Consider the following 21394-nt stretch of genomic DNA (forward strand, 5'->3'; position numbering starts at 1 on the left):
TAAAAACCTGCTCCCTTTAATAACCTGATCTCTCAAACAGGTTTCACTCTGAAGAATGGAAGATTTCTACTTTAACAGCACCTCACAAAACCAAAGCTACGATTACAACAACACCACCTTCAACTACCAGGATTATGAGCACTATGAGTATCGTGAAAAACCTATTCATCCAATACGTAGTGACATGCATAATCGTTGCTGTCGGCCTTCCTCTGACCCTGGTGGCCATCTATGCTCTTTATTCTATGGTATGTACATTCTGACTGAGAGTTAGTTATTTCCTGTTCGATAGACTCGACTCTACTCGGCCCTGCTCTGTTTTCCATTGCAGGTAGTACCCAGAGATAGTTCGTAGCTTGGCGTCATAGCGACGCCACACACAACTGCTGCGACGTAATGTTCAATGCAACACACGTACCAGCGATGTGACGATCCTCACAAATAGGGTGACCAGATGTCCCGAAAAATCGGGGACAGTCCCAAATTACGAGCAGTTGTCCTAACTCCTTTCCGGTTTGTCCCAAAAATTAGACCTAACATGAGTTTTGATTATAGTCTATGTAGTGGACCAACAGTGTGGATTTGTGCATTTTATATTAAATAAATTTGGACTACTCCAAATTCCTTCTCTCTCTCTGGGAGACAGAAAGGAGGGGGTTGAGATCAACTTTCAACAGATGGCTGAAGAGACCCAAAGGAAAAGGTGAAAGGTTTCTCTTCCTAAGTGCTGTCTCTGGGCAGTTGATCGTAAAACTGGCCACCTTTGGCAGCCGAGATAAGCCTCTCGGTGCCTGAATTGTTAAAATGACAAAGAAACTAACCAGAGATTACAAACAGCCTATCAGAACTCTTCTTAAAGAAAGGGGCAGGAAACCCTAAACTGCCCTCCACATGTAACCATGGTAACTGACCTTCCTCTGCTTTTAATTACCTCTCATCAAAGGGATACTCCTTCTCACACCCAGGACACCAAGGACAGCCTGAACTTTATGTAAACAAAGACTGCAGTCTCCAAAGACTTAAAGCATTACCTGTTTAATCAAATATTCTTTTAGTTACTTGATTACGTTTACCTCTATTTAAGTAATGTTACCATGTTGTTGCTTTCGGTTGTTGATATTATTGCGGAAAAAAATCTAAATAAGTTACTTTTGCAGTGTTTTAATTTTCAACAAGGTTAAGGACACTCCTTCATTTTATGTGTAACCAATGCTTGTTCACAATACTTTCTCACACAATTCCTTTATAAATGATGATAAAGAAATGTCATACTACACACTATTAATTGCCAGCTTGAATTTAAGGCTAAATAACCGAATTTCCCAGTTCCTGAGCAAAGATCGTTTTAGGATTAATCAGAGCTTTCCTCATGTTAACTGCCCTTTCGGGAACCACACCCCAGACAACAAAAGAGCGACACACAACGTCATTCCCTCTCTGCCTCTCTGCTCTCTGCCACCCTCCTCTGCCGGTTTGCTCTTCAACCGCGCTTCGGCACGTGCCCGGCTTGCCCCTCTCGGCAACACCCTAAGAATTCGACCAGTGCAACAAAGTCTTTGTTTCATTTGAAGCTACACACGCGAAGTGCTGCGACATCGATTTGTCCCTCAGTTCCAGCAACTTTACTTGTTTTATTTTCTTTCTTTTGTTTTGTTAAAAGTTATCAGTCCGTTAAGTTACACTGATCTAATTCAGGAACGACCAAGTTCCCTTTTAAGCTTTTTCGTCGAGCTAACTTCACCAAGGTCAGACCAAGCCACGTGGTCTCGCCAGCGGCAACCAAGGACACCTGAAGAACAGCCGAATGGCCGGACGGAGGACGGCCAACACTTGAGGGTTTTTCTTCAATCAGACACGGAGAATCCCGGAGAATTCCCTAGCAACAAGCCAGGAATCGGGCAGCTAGCGTGTGACCCGTGTAACAGGCCAAGGCAGGCTGCCGACAAGCAGTAAGACCAAAACAAAGCATTCTGTGGTCAGAGATGTCAAATAGTGTTAATATTGTCTTTTTAACTCCTAAACTCATAGCTTACTATCATTAGTCTCCTCTGCCGTATGAGTCAAATGCTTCCCACAATCGAACCTCCATTCTCATTGTTTAGCCATTGTTTATTTCTCTGATGTATTTAACCACCTTTTTATATCACCTTAGTTAGTTAATAAATTCACTGTAACCAAGGAATTGTGTGTGTTGCCTATTTCTACGTCCCTGCTAAGAGAATTGACCCTTTAGATATGAGACTGACTGATTGATTTAAGATAATTGAGCGATTATTAACTAACTGATCACTGGTGAGTAATAGTATAATTATTAAAAGCTACCTAGAGGTCCGGAGACTCTAGGTTAATAACATCTCCGGTGGTGCCCCTGCGAAACAAGAGCTTTTTATGATTAATAATAAAAATCATAATTGGGTATTAATTCTTATTAATCTATTAAAATTCATACGTAGTTTAGACCTGCTACATCTAATTAAACATTAAATACTGATCGTTGTGTGGTTCTCTTGCTCCAGCAGGGGCTGCAGGTTATCTGGACATTGTGTCAACAGCGTTGTTACAGCCACAAAGTAACACTTGTGCTCTTTTCCCCTTTTTGTTTTCTTGTGGTTAGTGGAAGTTACAGTTGCGAGGACAGGGAAAGTGAAGCTTCAGGCAGCCATGGCAGAGAGATCTGACACACGCATTGCACAGACAGATGTGACACTTTTTAGACACAATTAGGTAAAAGATGTCATGAACAATAATAATAAATTTTAGCGTTGTGATTTGGTTTTCACGTGTGTTAATGTTCATTGACACTCAATGCATCAGTATTCTCTCTGACCAATCAGCAGTCTGTTGTGTTTTCATGTCAAGTAAAGGACGTGAAGGGCTAGACTACAAACAAGCTGTTTTAAGGTGGTTCAGAGCAGAGTTTTCTGTGGGAGATGGGAACTCCCTTTAGGCTGGACTTTTTACTTTTTCAATTTGCAAACCTGTTACATGCACAAAAAAGATAACTCAATAAAGGAGAGAGGAGAAAAGCCAAAAAGCAGAATACCACCTCTTTAATGACTCTATCAAGTTCTTTGCCTCCAGTTCTTATTTGTGCGATCCTCCCTGAAATGCTGATTCAAGGAGGGAGAGAGGCTCACCTTGCAAACACAAACATGAGGCTCAAACTGCGACTCCAGTCTGGTGCGTCTGTCTGATAAATCCAGAGCATGTGTTTGAGCCAGAATGCTTCATATCTGTGGCTGAAAAACTGCTGCAGAAGCTGCAGGAAATCTGGCCCTTAGTCTTGTTCCTGCACTGATTGGCCAGTGGGTCATATCTGAGATTTCTGTTGGATGAAAAAGTCAGAAATGGCCCTGACTGCAGCTGCTGGGCAGCGCAAGATGACAGATTTGGGAGGAGGTGGACTTCACAACATGTTTCCAACTGCTTGTTGACTTTTACCTGCAGGTGAGAAGTGATCATGTTGCTCCCATCTACCTCATCAACCTCCTCATTACTGACCTGATTCAGCTCTGCTTCATGATCGTTCAGGTGGCACCAAAAGTTCGTGGAATGATTTTTCTAAAAATCTTCTATTTTATTTACATCTCTGCGCTGTTTGCCAGGGTTCATAGACAAGCTTTTGGCCTCTGTGTGTTGCTGCAGAATGGACAGCAATGATATCAGCAGTCCATCAGTATGAATGATGACAACATTTCCCCCAGTCAGCTTCATGTAGGCAGAGAAAGAGGGAGAGAGAGAAAGGGGAGGAAACAGGAGGAGAAATGGAGGCCAATAGAAAGGATAGAGACGAGACAGATCCTGTCATCTACTGAGACCATTTCCAATAAGACACCTAACTGTAGAGAACAGGAAGCACTGTTTGGACTCTGCTGTGGGAGAAGTGGCTGCTGGGAAATATTTTGGTCAACTTGCTCTGGTTCACTGTGATGGCTTCAACACATGGAAATAAAATGTGTTTTATTAGTTTGGAGCTGGAAGTTGATGTCTGTCATTATTCTCCTTTAATCCCAGAAGCAAAGCAGATATTATTTTAGATGAACTGAGCTCATTCTAGCCGCCTCGCTGTCTTCTTCCTAAATCTTTATTTGGACTGTTGTTTGGATGTTTAACACAGGGAGAGCATCTCAACACGTCTTTAGCACTTTGTACTTTTTAAGTGTAATTTCTGCTGTTTTAGTGGTAGGCATGCTGCTTTTTAGGATGGGATTCAGAGATGATGGCAGTGTGCCGGCTGAGTTCACTGCCCACAAGCTTCAAATCTTTTCTCAGCACAAACCAGAGGAAAGCCCAGTGGTGTAGTCTACGTGATACCCACTGGGAACTGTCAGAGATTTCCGTGTACCCACTTAAAACATTGAGATGATACGTGTTATGGCAGAAAGTTGTTACATTTGATCTTTTATGTATGATGAATCACATACAAAAATGGGAATATTTCACGTTCAAAATCAGAATAACAGCAATAAGACAAAGTAAAGAAATTTAAAAAACAATAGCCAAAGAAATCAGTGTTATGGACGAATTAAAGGCTTTATTGAAAAGATAAACTTCAAAGAAATTAAAGGAGAAAGTAGACAACATGTATGCTGAAATGACTAAAGGGGCCTTTGTACGGTTCCGAGCCAGCTGGTTGGAACAAGGGGAGAGAAACTCCAGTTGTTTCTTTGCTTTAGAGAAGCTTTAAAATGAATGATAACATCACCTCTAATCCTTTGGACATCTCTGGACATCTCGGCTTATTTTATAGCAATATATAGAAGTCAGATACTCAAGTCGCTGATTGTGATAGATTTATTCAGTCAGTTAAAGAAGTCACATCAGCTATACCTGAACACTTTAAAGTGGAACGTGAACAACCTCATAAGAGAACCTTCAGAGGCTGTTCAATGAAAAAAGGGAAATCTCCAGTTAATGATGGTCTTTCAGTCGAGTTTTATTTCCATTTCAGGAACATGAATTATTCAAAGAACGCAGTGTTGAAAAGGAAATGTCCACCAGAATGAAGCCAGGCTGAATATGTCTTCATCATTTACTGACAGAAACCTGTACGCCTACAACTCGATTAAACATTAATGACAACATTTCGTCCTTCAGTTTTGCGAAGCGGTTAAAAAAAGGTTTCATGTCTAAACGTCACAGAAGTTCAAATATAAGACTTGTTCTTGACTTGCTGGGCTCTTGCGTTGGCGTCAGTAGCCACCTGTCGGATGCTCTGTCTTAAACCGGACTCTTATCCAGTTTTAATCCACTCTTTTTCGTTACATTCAACTTAAGTTTTTAACTTAAATTTTATGTGGGTTAAGGATTTTAGTCATCCGACATGGATTTTAAGCTAGAAGACCATAAAAACACTATCAACGCTACTGACCACAACAAAGCTCCGGTGACTATCCTAGCCGAAATAACTCTGCCCCATGAGGACTGCTCACTCCTTAAGAAAGCGAACAAGAAGATTGCTGACCTTATGGAAGACATCCGACGACTTTCAGAGGAACTCAAAGAGAAAGATTCCCTGCTGACTGGCTTTATGGATGTGGCTTCAGTACAAGCCAAACAGGTTGTTTCTCTTAGCGCAACCGATAACATCCAGGACACCGTGTTTTGGGACCCCTCTAGCCTTCCCAGGCTTTCATCCTGCTCGACTCCAAAGCATCAGTCAACCTGGGCTGAAGTGGTGGTCCGTGGCTGCAAGAGAGGCTCGGATTGGGCTGCCTCTCCTCCGCACATCGGCCTCTCCAACCGCTTTTGCAGCCTTGTCTGACGACACTCCGGTCCATCCAGCGGATGCACCTGCGGCTTCGAGTCTCCCTGATACGGATCTCTTTCGGCGCACAGTGCCTGCCGACACTGTTGCATCTCCTCCACCAAGCTACATCTCCTGCACTGGGCCGCCGGTCTGCCGCCCGGTCAAAAACCTCCGCTTCCCGACGTAGGATCCTGAAGGAGGCTGTGCTCAGACGCTCCGGAGGCCGTCTCTACCCTGCACCGTCGGGTAGCCCTTCTCTCAGGTCTGTTACTGCTACTCCAACACAACACTCTGCAGCTCACACACTCCATCCTCAGTCCGCACGCAGTGTTGAAGCAGATTCTGCTCAGTCCTGCTCTGGAACCCCACAACCGGCATCTCCTCGTCCCCTTTTCTCCCCAACCACACTAATAATTGGTGACTCCATAACCAGAAACATCCGTTTCTTTAACGCTACCACTCACTGCTTCCCCGGTGCCACCACGGCTGACATTTTAAAAAAACTCCAGGACCTGATGCCGTCGCTCCCGTCCTCCATCACAAGAGTGATAGTCCATGTGGGAACAAATGACACAGCTCTTCAGCAGTCTGAGCTAACCCTCTTTTTAACTTTTTAAAGCAGTGTGGAAAGTCAGTTTTTATCTCTGGTCCCATTCCCACAGTCGGTCGCGGTGCTGGCCGCTTCAGTAGACTCCTTGGCCTCCACGACTGGCTCCAGTCCGCCTGCAGGGCTCACCATGTGTTTTATGTGGATAATTTTAATATTTTCTGGCAAAGAATGTCTCTTTTTAAGACAGACGGACTTCACTCAAACAAACGGGGCTCAGAAATGTTGCTCACATACAGAACGTGGTGCGGTCCACACATGACTTACGTGAATGACTAATCATTCATGCAGCACACCTGGACCCACCACCGCTCACTGAACAGATCTCTGCCTCACTGCCACAAACAACTGTCTCCACCTGCTGGCATGTAAAGCCGTCTGCTCCCAGCGCTGTTCCACAGACTTCTATTCCTGTCATCATCACGCATAGACCAGTAAACCGAAATGTGCACATCCCACACAGAAATATTAGTAATCTCTTAAGGATTAGGACAACTGCACCAACTCCAGCACCCAGAACAAACTCATTTAAAATGGCTCTCTTCAATGTGAGATCACTTTCAAGTAAGACTTTTATCTTAAATGATTTTATCTTGTCTGCAAATCTAGATTTTATGTTTTTAACTGAATCCTGGTTGCAAATGAATGACTATAGCCAGCTAGCTGAACTGTGTCCGCCTCAATATGATTGTTTTAGTCAACCGAGGGTCAGTGGTCGTGGTGGTGGGCTAGTGAGCGTGTATAGGAAAAATTTAAAATGTCATCAAGTACACTGTGATGAATTTAACTCCTTTGAAGTTCTCACTCTTAAAGTTGGAGGGCTGCAACCTATCATATTTGTTATAATTGATCGCCCCCCAAAACCGCCTGGAGGATTTTTATCAGAACTTCCTGAATTTTTATCTACTCTGGTTTTAAATTATGACAGAATTGTTCTTTGTGGCAATTTTAATATTCATGTTGATGACCCCAACAATGTTAATGCAACTGACTTTTTAAATATGGCCACTTCTTTTAACTTGCAAACAACATGTCAAAGGGCAAACACATAACCGTGGTCATACACTGGACTTGGTTTTTACCCTGGGTGTCAGCATTTCCTCTGTGGAATTAGTGGACATGACCATATCTGACCACAGATGTATTGTTTTTAGCTGCGATTCGCCTGTTACTCATGCCGCCTCACCAAGCTCCGTGTTCTCGCATCTTTAATGAACAAAGTGTTTCAAAGTTTTGCGCATTCTTTCAGAGCCAAAGTCAACACCTGTCTGATTCCACCACCAACAGTCTGGTCGATCACTTCAATCATATCTGCTTGTCGTCACTAAATATTACTGCTCCTCTAAAGGTTAGGCCTACGTCTAAAGCTAGTAAGCAACCCTGGATAAATGACAGCATTCGCAGCCTAAAAAGGGAATGCAGGAAAGCAGAGCACAGATGGAAAAAATCCAGTCTCCAAGTCCATTACCTCAGTCTGAAGGATTTATTAATTAACTACAATAACATGTTAAAAGGATGCGAGAACACACTATTTTTCTGAACTACACATAAACACAATTCCAGGTTTCTGTTTAAGACTGTGCATCAGCTGGTAAACCCAACCCCTCCTTGTGCCTCAGCTGGAAGTAATGATGACTGTGAATTGTTTTTATCTTATTTTACCAATAATGTGGGTGTCAATCAGAGCCTCCATTACCCCCGTGGCCTCTTACTCAGAGGTTCCTCACCAGCAACAAGAGAGTTTTAACCAGTTTCATCCCATCGACTTATCTGAGCTTTTAAAAACAGTATCACAAATGAGAGTGTCCTCCAGCCCACTTGATGTAATACCTACAAAGTTTTTACTGAAAGTAATAGATTCTGTTGGGCCCCATTTGATCTCTGTTTTTAACAGCTCTATCTACTGGTTGTGTCCCTGATTATTTTAAAACGGCTTGCGTGAACCCACTTTTAAAGAAACCTGGTTTAGATCCCTCCCTCCCACATAATTTTAGACCAATCTCAAAACTGCCTTTTATTGCAAAGATTCTAGAAAGAATTGTGTCCAAACAGCTGCTCACTGTACTGGAAAATAACAAATTATTTGAAAAGTTTCAGTTTGGTTTCAGGAAGTACCACAGCACTGAGACTGCCCTGCTTAAAGTCACCAATGACCTTTTAATGTCTGCTGATGAAGGCATGTGCTCAGTCCTGGTACTCCTGGACCTTAGCGCTGCTTTTGACACCATTGATCACAACATCATGTTAGACAGACTGAGGCACTGGGTGGGGATCTCTGGTACTGCCCTAGAATGGTTTTCATCCTACCTGTCAAATAGGAAGTTTTGCGTCTGTAAACAACTATGTCTCTTCGTTCTGTCCAGTTAAATATGGTGTGCCTCAGGGGTCGGTCTTAGGACCCATTTTGTTTTCCTTGTATCTGCTTCCCCTTGGACATATTATCCATAAACATGGCATTTCTTTTCATATTTATGCTGATGACACACAAATATACTTGCCCGTCAGATCCACAGACCCTGGAATGCTGAGTTCACTTAACAACTGCCTTTGTGAAGTTAAAAAATGGATGTCAAATAATTTCCTCCAGCTGAACTCAGACAAAACAGAAATCCTGGTCATCGGGTCTCAGCAGATGGCAAATCAAATACTGCCATCTGCTGGTTCCCTAGTAAATCACATTAAGCCTGTGGCAAAGAACCTTGGTGTTTGGTTTGATAGTAATTTAAATTTCGAGCAGCACACCACAAAGCTTGTTCAGTCATGTTTCTATCAACTTAGAAATATAGCAAAAATTCGATCTATGTTAACTTTTAAGGACATCGAGACCATTTTACACGCCTTCATCTCATCACGCCTGGATTATTGCAACAGCCTTTTCACCTGTTTAACCCAAAAATCTATTGATCGACTCCAGACTGTCCAGAACTCAGCTGCCAGGCTTTTAACCAGAACAAAGAAATACAGTATGACCACATTACTCCTATTTTAGCTTCATTACACTGGCTCCCAGTATGTTTTAGAATTGACTGATCACTTTTAAAGCTCTTCATGGCCTCTCGCCTTGTTATATTTCTGAACTTTTAGTCCTATACGCACCAGCACGTACCTTGAGATCCTCGGGCAGAGGTCTGTTGTCTGTTCCAGAGTCTCGACTGAAAACTAAAGGGGACAGAGCGTTGCTGTCAGGGCCCCGAGGCTCTGGAACAGCCTGCCCGAGGAAATCAGGTCGGCTGAGTCAGTGAACTCTTTCAAGTCCCTTCTTAAAACATACTTTTATAGGAGAGCCTTTCCCGATCTTATTCGACTTTATTTTATCCCTTTTATTTGATTGTATTTTATATTGTATATCTAATTTTATATTTATCTTAAACATGTATTTTAGTCTTTTCAATGTTTTCATGCTTTTATTTTGTATTGTTTCTGTATTATTGTCTCTTGGGTATTTTTTTCTTTACACTTGTTAAAGCACTTTGTAACTTGTTTTTGAAAAGTGCTCTACAAATAAAGATTATTATTATTATTATTATTCTGATAACATCAACACCGACGCACTGATTGTATTTCAGGATTTCTATAACGCATTTGATACTGGAGACCACTACTTCCTATTCAAAGCTCCAAACATTTGATTTTGGACCAAACTCTAATTGAAAACTTAATAACAAGATCTATTGTTGAAATGTTTTATGAAAATATCCACAGTTGTGTTATTTTGTACCAAAATACCATAAAAAGATTTCCTGTACTCAGATCAGTGTACCAGGGCTGTCCTTTTTCACCTTTTTTGTTCCTGCTGGTGGTTGAATTACTCTCCTTACATATTCAACATAATCCCATTATTAAAGGAAATGAGACTGACCCAGTTAACTGATGATGCAGCTCTTTTTGCTTCCGGATTAACACTTAACAAATCTTATTTGTGAAATTCTATGTTTGTATCAGACTGATGAAAAGCAATTGTTTAATATATCTGTCAGGAAATGTGTAAAATATCTAGGGACTCATACCTACAAGGACCACATGGAACGTCAGCAACTTAACTTCTCTCCCAAATTGAAGAAGACTAAAACAGAAGTGAACTTATGGCTTCAAATAAACATTTCAACACTGGGCAGAATCCTCCTGACTAAACTTGTTTACCCTGCTCTCTCCCTCAGCGTCCACGATTCAACATGTGGTCAATTAATTCATTCCCAATAACATTCAGAGAATATAGCTCAGTCTTTAAATCTAACCCTAATGGTTTATCCAAGCTAATGAAAAGCAGTTTGACATGTAATCTTTATATAAATAATATTGATATTTTGAGCAGCAAACACACATGTTAGAAAATGCTTTTTAAATTTAAAGAAAATAACTCCTTGTGGCAATTTCTTCTGAAATTTTCTCTTTAATTGGTGCAAGGCATGACTTTAGATTCTGCATTACAAAGTCAGAGAATTGCATTTGACAATTTTGCACAATACGTATCCAACTAACATGTTTATCTTGAAATTCATGCTTGTTGATAAAAATTTCACCTTTTGTAAAACAGACCAAGAAACTTAGAATCATCTTTTGTCTACAATTGTTCCTTCTATATCACCGCCTCTATATTGTGTTTATAAGCTGGAATGTCTGACTGTTTGTAAATTGAATTCCAATAAAGTTTATTAATAAAAAAAATCTCCCAAAACGAAAAGTGTGGCGGTCACTCTGCGCCAGTTTGACATGAACTAACGTGACTCAGTGAAGGAGATGTGAAACACAAGCAAACTCAAACTCCACTCTTTCAGTGTTTTGGTGACCCTGCAGCTGCAGCAGATGACATGATGACACGCTGTCGTACCATTACCTGGTGAGTGAACGTAACAGAAACCTTTACGGAACTTAACAGCACTGTCAGTCTATTGAATCGCATCTATTATTAGTTGACTTCACTAACGTTAATGTGGTGTGTGTGTCTACAGTAGTAGAAGTAGAGTGTCGGTGATAGAACTGCACAAATGCTATTTCTGCTACTGAGCCTCAGCTCTCCATTATTGTTAATAATAGTTGCAACGTGCACTCTTAAATGTGCATTGAAACTTGCCAGCTGATCAAACCTGTGCTCCAGGGACCAGATTCATGTTACATCTAAGGCTTCATGCTGCTCCTAACTGGCTGAGTTAGACGGTGATTAACACTAAACATCAGAAAATGAGAAAAATCTATTCTCCCACCTGCAGAGGTGTCTTTTACACTGGGGACGCTAGGGACCACAACACTTTTTGAAAGCATTTGTTAAAAATGTTCAATACCAAACTTGAGTCGTATGAGAAAGTTTTTTTGGCACAATAAGAAAGCATGCAAAGCAATGTAAATGTAGAGAAAACCGATCTGCATTGACCAAAAGATACTTCAGCTAAAAAAACACATTTACTGATATAACACACAGCCTGAGCAGTCCTTCAGAATGCTCTCTATTGTATGGACATGAAAACTCTGTGTTAGTGAGAGACGTCATGGGACGTCGCTCTGGGATGGGTGAGTATGAGGCTGGGAGGGAAAAATCACAGTATACTTACTACAAGAAATTGGACCAGCTTTTCAGTAACGAAGCTCTTTTATTGGCCAAGTAGTGCGGTAGCTTCCACACGTTACATTTTCCCAAGTATTTCTGAAGGCTCAGTAAGTGACGCCACCGCCACACATGGACCTGTACGTGCAGCAGAAGTGCTTCCTGTGACGGTGACATCTACGTACCGATCCTTGGGCTGATGTCTGCGACTTTGCTGCAGGGGAATAAAGACATGTTGAGTTTACTTTCTGCTGTGATACTTATTGTAACACCTCCTGTGAGAAGGATCAGGGTCCAGCCTGGCCACCTCTTCCTCTAGTGAGGAGGAAACTTTGATATGTAGTGGCAGAAAGCTGTTTCCATAAGATGAGATCTCTCTCTCTCTCTCTCTCTCTCTCTGCCATGAATGTTTAGCATGACCAAGCTGACCAAGAGTTCAGTCGCCCTCTCTCTCTCTCGTGAACACCTCTGCTCAAACCTGTTCAAAGTTAGCATATAGCTGGGTTGTCAAGAGTAGCGAAAATATATTTAAATGATAGAAGATGACTTTTGGTTTAAAGGCATGATGTAAAGTCTGACACACATCAGTTTGTGGCCTAACCAGGAGACTTCCACTGAAGACTGACGGGAAGTCAGCCTCCTGCCAGCAGAGACCACAGGGTGATGTTTGTTGGTTATGATGAAATCAGCTCTAGAAAATGTGTGAAATGTATTTGATGTTTTAAGAATGTAACAAGTATGACAAATAATAAGTGATTAAGGATGCTGAATTACCAACAATTTTTTAATGTACTTTACTTGACAAACAGTATCAGTATAAAGTACTGCTATTACTTATTTTAGCAGTTTTATGTGATTGACCTTGCTTTAATTAAGTAATTCCGTCTGTTTAGCCTGCTCAACTACATGATTTTACCATTTTAATATAATATTTACTGTATTTCCTTTATCATTGACATTTTTTAACTTTAAGAGAAGTGAGGAGAATGCATTTGCAGAAACAGGCGGGCGGATATTTTCTGTGTTCATGTGTACCATATTTGGTGTGATATGAATAACAGACCTCTTACAGGTGACTCATTTCCATGGACATTAGAGATCAACCAATCAGCAAATATACATCATGAGCTGTTCTGTCACATCCTGTCTGTGTCTGTATAGAAGTTGCAGTTTCTGGTATTTTGAAAAAGCAGAACTCCGGTCGACGCTGTTTTGCTCTGTTCTTTTCTTTTTTGCTGATTGTACTTTAATAAAAGACACTTTGAGTAAAGAATCTCAAAGATTATTTTTCCTCTCCTCCTCCTCCTGCTGCAAGGTAAGGTTCTTCCACACTGCCACACACTGAGCCGAGGGCCACACTGGTCTTATTCTCTAGATCTGGAGTCTAGGAACTCGTTCCAGGTTGTGTTTGAATACTCTACTCCCTGATGAGAAACGGGGGACGGCAAGGAAAGTCTGGAGTTAGACTTCTGATACTGAGGTAGGCCAGAACCTGATATTGAAACTAGCTTGTTATCAGGGGCCTCTCTCTGTCCTGTGGAGGATCTGAACATAAAGTAGAGTACTAGGCTGGTAGAGTACTAACAATCTTCACTCAAGAAAAAGTACAATTACTCAATCTACTATATATTTAAATATGTATTTCATCTGCTGTGCACCATGGTTATTTTTCAAGGGAATGCAGTTTGCTTTGCTTCTTTATTACTGTAATTTGGCAAGTTTAAAACATTCATTTTCCTTTATAAATCTCTATGAACGTATTGATCAGATCACTTTGCTGCCCAGCCACTATTGTTGCCTGTATCTTTTATTATGGACATATAACCAACCAAGCCGCTTGCTTTGCAATAACACAGGCAGCCAATACAATCTGATTATTCCTAAAGCATCTAAATAATCTTTACAACACAGATAATTATTGTGGCAGAAACTCGGGAGCTCGTTGTTGAAGCAGGTAAGCCTGCATCAAGGAAGCTGTGCGTCATGCGTAAAGCCCAACAGGACTGTTTTATCCACCCAGACTTTCTCTTGCTCTCTCTGTGCATCTCAAAATGATTGTTTCCTGAATAAATAACAGCTGGTAGCTGCTGAGTGAAAGCCAAGATTAGTTTCACCGGCGAGCTTCTGTTTATGGACTCACGTCGGACAGCGCTATAAAACACATAGTAACTGATGATGATGAGGTGAAAAGAAACAGGCGAACATCCATCAAAAGAAAGCGATGCTCTTTTCAACAACAGGAAACTGATAATATATCAGAATCAATCCAGTGATCATCAGACTTAGATGTTACAGTGTGAAGTCTACGTTTGCTCTGCAGAGCAAAATTAAATGTAGATTACTGGCCTAAAGAAAATACTGGAGTACTGACTTTATTTAGTCATTTTGCTAATTTGCATTAGGCTACTTGTAACAAGTCACTACCCACCCTGCTGCAGACGTCCTCAGTACTGTCTTCAGGTAGGCTATAAGTAACAGCAGCACAAAAGAAAAGCCTGTAGCCTAATATTGAGGCACTTTGGAGCAAACTCTTCTTTTTCTCCCTTAACTTAGCTTTGCCTTCTGTCGCATGTTTTCTATAGGCTGCATGATTTTTGTCCGCATTTCAACCCTTTATTTAGGCTAATTCAGATGCGGAGAGTGTGACTGATTCACTAGTCACTCATAGTAAACCACCTCGGTTATGAGCCAACTACGAAATAGCCGGAGAAAAGTGGGGGGGAATGTATAATGGCTCCTACTCGTATGCGCGTGCGACAGCGTGGCTGGAGAAAAAACAGTAGTTGGTTCTCCTGTCTGTACACAGGCAGGGTGCTAAATGAACTGTTTTGTCCACCAGCCAGTAAACGCTCAAAGTCTACCACTCAGTAGATTACCATTGTTTTTAGCTGCTGATGAAGTAATCTAGCAGACATTTGCATATTTTACCAGTAACTGGCTGGTAGATGGTGCCATGTTTTTTTATTGAGTTAAACTACAAGAAGCTAAAGTGTCTCTGAGATATTAGAGGTGTCTTGAAACTGAGTAACAAAGCAGCAAAAGCAGGCTGCTGCCCTGTGCAGGGGGGACTGAGCCTTGTCCTGGAGTAAAGCTTAAGAAAAGAAGAGGATGTTCCCTATTTAGAAGAATAGATGACGAATGATGGAAAGTCTGACACACAGCAGTTTGTGGCCTAACCAGGAACCTTCCATGGAAGACTAACAGGAAGTGAGACTCCTGCCAGCAGAGATAGGGTTTGTTGGTTGTGATGAAATCAGTTCTATAAAATTTGTGAAATGTATTACATGTGACAAATATATGTTGTAAATGTAATATAATGTAAAGGAGACTGCTTATGCTTCCACATTTTATGACTTATCTACAATGTTATAATGTTGGATGTTCATGTTAAACATGGCCAAAGCTTAAAAAAACCAGGTTAAAGTATTTAGAAGAAATCCCTGTGAGCAAAAACCTCAGATTTCCTCCTGTTCTGAACACTCTTAACTGGTTTAGAATTATTTAGTTTAAGTAATTTGATGTGATTAACCTGCTTTAATGTTAAAGAATAGTTTGATCCTAGTATGATAAAGTTTGATGATATTATAACATTATGAAAAAGTATTTACCTTAATTAATTAATTAGGGCCCGAGCATGAAACAAGCTCAACAACTCAAACTTTGCACAAAATGTAAACGTTGTGGAAATGTACGTGTCACATGGTTTTCATGGATGGGCGCCCCCTAAAAAGCAGCCCCCGGACCACGTTTCACCAGAATGTGCTAAATGGTTGTGGCAGATATATCAGGTCCAGGCTTACAAAAAACTCCATACTTTAACAAACTCCTCCCAGAGAATTAATCTGATCTAATTCACATTAAATTTCCCGCTGTGTGATCTAAAGGCTTTAATGCTCCAACAGTTCAGCTCTGTGAAGCTGTATAATCCCAGTTACGTTAGCGATCCATAGAGGAAGACATTGGGTTGTCTTGCTAGTTGTTAGCCGGCAGGTCCGTTCAGTCTTTTGCTCTGTCGTGTTCGGATCGTCCAGATGAGAGGGTCTGGCCCTTCGTCTGTTCTCCTCAGAGTTAGCAGCTTGGCTAACTCAGCTGGTGGCAGGGATCTATAGCAGGACTTTATGTTCTGCTCCAAGCGGGCCACGCTGGGAGGCCGCTGCGCCGTCAGGTTGGCGGCTTCAGCCGTCACATCCAGCAGAGAAGCGAAGACACCGACGCTGCGTTGGAGTTTTTATTAATGAGGTGACATCATAGGTCACAGGTCACCGGCCAATCGTAGCTGAGAGCTGAGTGACTTCATCTGTGAGGTCCCTGTGATCCCAACAATATGCATCAAGTGTTTGTTCCAGAAATAATGTCAGAACAAACACCAACAAGGAAGAGTGCACAGTCTGTCCCCTGTCAAGTGGATTAATCATCATGTAAACCTCCTGATCCAAACTCAGAGGGCAGAGGGGCATCGAGTACAGGAGACAGGCAGGATGTCCTAAACCAATGAGCATTAACATTAAACATTAATTAGTGAAACAGCTGGACGATGTTCTGTGGCTGCAGTAACGACCTCACATCAGCACGTACAGATATTTGTTCTTCTTTTCTTATTTCATTAAATAAAAGTTAAATGTGACAAATGTTGAGGAATGATGATAGAAAGTGAAAGACAGCAGTTTGTGATTTGATATGATTGTGGGTAAATATAGGTTACACTGTGTTTGTGTGAACTTCACCTCACAGCTTTAGTGATGTCACTGAACAATGTTAGGTAGATATTAAAAACCTGCTCCCTTTAATAACCTGATCTCTCAAACAGGTTTCACTCTGAAGAATGGAAGGTCTCCACATTAACAGCAGCTCACAGGACCAAAGCTACGATTACAGCAGCACCACCTTCAACTACCAGAATAACAATGAGCACTATGAGTATCTCAAAAAACTTCGTCTCATCCAATACGTAGTGACATGCATAGTCCTTGCTGTCGGCCTTCCTCTGACCCTGGTGGCCATCTATTCTCTTTATTCTATGGTATGTACATTCTACTGAGATTTTTATTTCCTGTCTGTGTGGTGTGTCTGTCCTACAGTCTGTCTGTAAAGGATCTGGATCTGGTTTGGGGGCTAGTTGACAGGTAGGGGTCTGGAAAATAATTCATTCTTAGATGCATCACGATGCAGACTTGGATGATTCTCAATTCATCATTCAAAATCCAGCAGCCTGCACCAGCAATACGTAAGTTCTACCTTAAGTCCACACTGAACAATACGTTGAAACTAGTTAGTTTGAGACTTAAGTTGTGTCGATGTTTGGTTGCACCACCGAGACGTAAGGTTCATCTTAGCTACTCTGCCGTAAAGTCCATACTAATCAAAACATGTCGCAGAAAATGACATTTACGCATCCCATGGCCAATCAGTGAACAGCACTATTCTAGAGCATCTATTAAGTTTTTTTCGCCCGTTTGTCTCTCTCTCTTTCAACTTTTTCCAATACTGAAGAGGCTAACGGCTAAAATAGCTGTTAATCACCAAACACCAACAATAAGGTACGTAAACAAGGACAAAGGATTATGATTAGGTGATAACTCTGAAACCTTAATATACAGTCCAACAGTGACATCAAGTGGTAAACCGTTTACTACAACATAGGCGTAATAACGGTACCTATACCGAACGAACGGTAACATAGCCTACAACGGACAGATGAAATTGTAACATTATAACGAACACATAACAATAAACCACAAGCAAACTGTTATAAATTAGTAGACCTAGTTGTTAGTTATAGAGTTATGTGACCCATATATTTGCTTGCCAACACTATAATGTTAGTGTCTAATGTCAAGTTTAGTTAGCCTAGCTACTGTAATGATATGCTGACATTAAGTTAATGTTGGTGTACTGTTTCAGGGATTTGACCATTTCTGACCGTAGAGCAAGAAAAAAAAACTTTACACATGAAGAAATCATGATCCTGCTATCAAAATATAAACAAAACAAAGACTCATTGGAATCGAAATTTAACAACTTTGTAACAAATAAACGGAAACAACAAATATGGGAGGATATAACGGACACCATAAATGCAAATGGTGTGGAGCACAGGGAGGTAAAAGATGGAGGAAGAAGCTGAGCGACCTAAAAATGCAAGCCTTTGGGACTTTCCACGAAATGTCCCAACAGGAGGTGGACCAAAGCCAGACATGGGGCCATACTCAGCGCTAGTGTTAGTTGTGAGAGGACTCCCCCTCATTGATTGGCATTTTCGGTGGGGTTGAGAGTGGACCAGCAAACGAAGCGCAGCGCTGGTTTCAGTTACATCTCTCCCACCAGCAGCAGCACCAGCCCCCTCTCATACAGCTGAACAACTTCTCCCCCCATCTGCAGAAGCATGTCTGCTTGAACCAGCATCCCTCCAACCGCCAGAGCCCACCTTTACTGGATCAGATGTGACCAAAACAACCTACACAGTCGTCTCAGTCCAGCAGCCATCCACCACCAGCTAAGCGCGCTAAAGGCAGCAGAAGGCTTCCTGCTCCTGGCACAGAAGAGGATGTGAACACACTGAGATGTCAACTATATACAGCTGAAATTGAGAAGCTCGCACAGAAAACACTAAAGTTTAAAGCAAAAAGAAAAATTGAGCTTGAAAAAATTAAGTTAAACATTAAAATATTAATAAGAAGATCTTAAAGCACAGGATACACATCACACTTTCACATGAGCCATAGCAAACAGTCAACTCCTCTGTCACACTGTCACTATTAGGCTATTTTAGACAGCAAAAAATGTAAGGAATAACTAATCTATTTTACTATTATGAATTTGGTCTAAACATGCAGAGATAAAGAATGAAAAATAAACCATTCCGAGTTCCAAATTCATTTATAAATATTTATAAATATATCAATATAATAAATATATATATATATAATATAATATAATTTATAATATATTATTATTATTATTCATATTAGATTTTTGAAATGTGTTATTTATTTGTTATTTAGACTATTTACAGTTTAATATTTCAACATTTTGGATGATTGTGTTGTTATTGTTATTGTTGTTGTTGTGTTGTATATAAAGAAAACCTGCTAAATAAACTTATTGCAGTAGCTAATTTTGTTTATGTTTTTGAGACGTTTGATTAGCAGCTCATCCAAAATAGGAAGCAGTAAGGTAGGCCGGGACAGTGGCAGCCTCAGTCGGTACTGGGTCCTCGTTGCCGAAAGGAATGTCAGCCCCATCGTTTGCATTTCCTTCCTCCATCAACGGTACTTTCCACATCATTGCCAGGTTGTGAAGGACAACGCAGGCACCAGCTACAGCTCTGTCAGGCTCCATTAGGACGCCTATATGACCAAAGTAAGACAGATATTAGCTGCGGCACGAATAGGCTAGGGAAGGCTACCTGTCGTCATTGTGCATGTTACTTATTGTAACACTGAATTGTAGCGCTGCTCACTGACACTTGTTGGGTTTAGGTATGGGGTCATGAGCCATTTTCTCAGTGGATACCCTGAGTCTCCAAGAAACCTCCCGGGGTAACTTGCTGCCTCAAAGTCTCTCCAAAGGCTAGACTGCTTGAGGATGAAGCTGTCATGCTTTGCCCCAGGCCATTTGATTACAGCATTGGTAATAACAAGGTCGGCATCACATACAATCTGAGAGTTGATTGAGTGGTATCCCTTCCTGTTTACAGAGTCATTCTCATGTATTTTGGGTCCCTTGATTCTGATGTGGGCCATCTATGCAGCCAAGTATGTCGGGAAATCTGGTAGAGCTTCTGACAGGTCATATTTTGTTGCTCAGGTTGAGTTGGAAACTTTTTTTTTTAACGTCATTAAAGTGCTGACATAGTGATAGTGAAACTGCTCTTATTGTTCTACACACAGTAGATTTATGCACTTGATTTGAATCACCAACCAAGTTTTGAAATGAAATCCTGTAGCAAAATATCTCAGTCCCAGACACACTTGTAGGGAAGGACTGAGGCACCGTTTCTGTCCGTGTCGTGTTGCAAGTCAACTGCTAGCAGGTCGGTAATCCTCAGTATCTCCGTGCATGGAAAACCAAAGCGTGAGTACAAATCAATATCATCATAAATGTCCAAAGGGTAATCTATCACTGAGAACGCGTTGCTTACGCAAAACAGCCTGCATAATTTGCTCCTCAAGTTATCCCCCTTTCAAAACGATGCGCCATGACAACCGCTCAACGTTTTTTTATGGAGGACTTTACACCTATTAAGGGCTAGGTGTAATATTTAAGTTGTAACTTTGTCTACGTTGGACATATTTCAGCTGGTGCAACCCTTAAAACGTTAGCACATAAAGTTAAACTAGGCTAAGTTTGAACTTACACATAGTCGGTGCAACCCAGTGCTGGGGCAGAAAACCTGAAGGCAGGACAGAGGAGCTCGACAGTTGTGGTGGTTGACCTGAATGCTGTCAGGCTGAGAAGGAGGGACGGCCAGGTTATGGGGTCGACCAGGAGGCCAAAAGCAAGGGCAGAAACCCTCAGCAGGGCAGGCCAGAGGCCTGGGACAAGGACTGGATACCTCTGGAGGCTGGCATTGAGGGCGAGACTTCTCCAGAGTAGTCGGGTAGGATACTGGCTATCGGGCCGGAACCCATCTGAAGGCCGTAACGAGGACGGAGACCCACTAGAGACCAAGCAGGAAGCTGGCGGCCTCTGAAGGCCAGCAGTGAAGCAGTAGAACAGGGAACCAGAAACAAGGCTGCAAAGCTGTGGACCAGTGATGGGACTGCCAGGCAAAGGACTTGTGACCGGACGCAACCAACTACTAGCTACCAACGACTGGGCAGGCAACTGGACAGCCAGGCAAAGGACTTGTGACCGGACAGCGACCGACTACTAGCTACCAACGACTGGGCAGGCAACTGGACAGACAAACTGGAGACCCTGTCGGGACAGTGGAACTGGGAACCAGAGATGGGACTGCGGTGCTGGTGAACAGTGACCTCAGGAAGCTAAACAGGAAACAAGGAACCAGGAGCAGGTGTCGGTCGGACCACTGACTGGATGTAACTGGATGCTATCAGAAGCCACCTCTGCAGCTCCAGGCAACACAGTCTCAGTTTGATAATCAGCTCAGTTTCTAGGAAACTAGCCAACTGACTCCCAGGAGGAACAGGGAACATAGAGGTTAGCTAGCTCAGCTTTTGTGACATCCAACAGCTCTTCACAGTGACGCAGGGTGGCTCCATCCCTGAGGTCCAGGGCAGTGAGACCTTTGCAGTACTGAACTGTAGCAAGGTTGAAGAGGTCGTCTGCGATGTGGACAAAGCCGGGCAAGACTCACCTGAGCTGGGGAACAAAGACACAGTGGAAATGTGGAGTGGAGGCTCCAGAATGACAAGAGGTTGATGCGCAGGATGCCGCGTGCCACATCAACCACCACCGACCACTAGCCCCAAGGTTCCTGTGAACATATCCAGGCACGTTCCCCCAAAACGGATGTAGGTGCAAGGCGCAGGCAGGT

General features: G+C 42.0%; 1 protein-coding gene and 1 long non-coding RNA gene across 2 annotated transcripts in view; one reads left to right on the forward strand and one right to left on the reverse strand.

The window, feature by feature from the left end:
- The window catches only part of LOC119911370 (G-protein coupled receptor 4-like), a 110341-nt gene that overhangs the window by 19735 nt on the left and 69212 nt on the right, over positions 1–21394 (reverse strand). The window lies entirely within an intron of this gene.
- On the forward strand, positions 13080–18332 carry LOC119911436. The gene is made up of 3 exons (XR_005445862.1): positions 13080–13210; positions 16703–16915; positions 18274–18332. It is a non-coding gene; the product is annotated as an uncharacterized LOC119911436 (long non-coding RNA).

Source organism: Micropterus salmoides, unplaced genomic scaffold (assembly GCF_014851395.1).
Source record: "Micropterus salmoides isolate LMB-PRFRI ecotype aquatic unplaced genomic scaffold, ASM1485139v1 Ms_hic_scaffold_2, whole genome shotgun sequence".
Lineage (NCBI taxonomy): Eukaryota > Metazoa > Chordata > Actinopteri > Centrarchiformes > Centrarchidae > Micropterus > Micropterus salmoides.